At 51.5% G+C, this 1,009-nt stretch overlaps 1 protein-coding gene across 1 annotated transcript in view; it reads left to right on the forward strand.

The window, feature by feature from the left end:
• The window catches only part of AP2A1 (adaptor related protein complex 2 alpha 1 subunit), a 38,279-nt gene that overhangs the window by 15,445 nt on the left and 21,825 nt on the right, over positions 1-1,009 (forward strand). The gene's annotated exons all lie outside the window — the stretch shown is intronic.

The following is a 1,009-nucleotide window of genomic DNA, read 5'->3' on the forward strand; positions in this document are numbered from 1 at the left end:
GGCAGGTCTCGAACCCGCGGCTCAGGCAACCACTCACCTCAGCCTCCCAAAGGCAGGGGATTACAGGCTGAGCCACCGAGCCCGGCTAGAAGATGTTTTTTTTTATTGTTTTTTTGTTTTGTTTTGTTTTGAGTTGGAGTCTCACTCTGTCGCCCAGGCTGGAGGACAGTGGCACGCTCTTGGCTACAGCAGCCTCGACCTGCTGGGCTCAGGTGATCCTTCTGCCTCAACCTTCCAGGTAGCTAGAACTATAGGCATGCACCGCCATGCCTAGCTAGAGAAGATATTCCTTAACAGATTCTTGAGCTAGCCAGAGAATCAGGAACACACAGGTTACAAGCTAAGAGGAGCCTGGCACCCAGGCAGAGGAGCAGAGTGCCAGTGCCAGGTTTTCCTTAGAAGATACTTGCTGAACTGGGTGAACCTGGATATTGGTTTTGGGGCCCTGCAGCCTGTGGGAACAGAAGACAAAGCTTGTCTAAGGAGAGGCTCTAGAAGGCCACACTTCAAAGTGAAAGTGATCTAGAAATAAACTCTCTTGGAGACTATAAGCAAAATTACCTGTCTCAAACCTTGGCACAAAGCTGCCCTCAGACTGGTTTTCAGTCTGATGTTACTATACCTGGGTAGTCAAAATTCCCTAAGTCAGCCAGGTGTGGTGGCTCAAGCCTGTAATCCCAGCACTTTGGAAGGTGGAGACGAGAGGATGACCTGAGCCCAGGGGTTCGAGACCAGCCTGGGCAACTAAACAAAACTCTGTCTCTATAAGAAATCAGTGAGTGGATTGCCTGAGCCCGTGGGTTCGAGACCCGCCTGGGCAACTTGGCGAGACCTCATCTCTACAATAAATCAAAAATTACGCTGGGCTTGGTGGCTCAGAGTGTAATCTCGCGCCTTGGGAGGCTGAGGTGGGTGGATTGCCTGAGCCCGTGGGTTCGAGACCCGCCTGGGTAACTTGGCGAGACCTCATCTCTACAATAAATAAAAGATGAGCTGGGCGTGGTAGCGC

Source organism: Carlito syrichta, unplaced genomic scaffold (assembly GCF_000164805.1).
Source record: "Carlito syrichta isolate Samal-C Ts95f unplaced genomic scaffold, Tarsius_syrichta-2.0.1 Scaffold301956, whole genome shotgun sequence".
Taxonomy (NCBI): domain Eukaryota; kingdom Metazoa; phylum Chordata; class Mammalia; order Primates; family Tarsiidae; genus Carlito; species Carlito syrichta.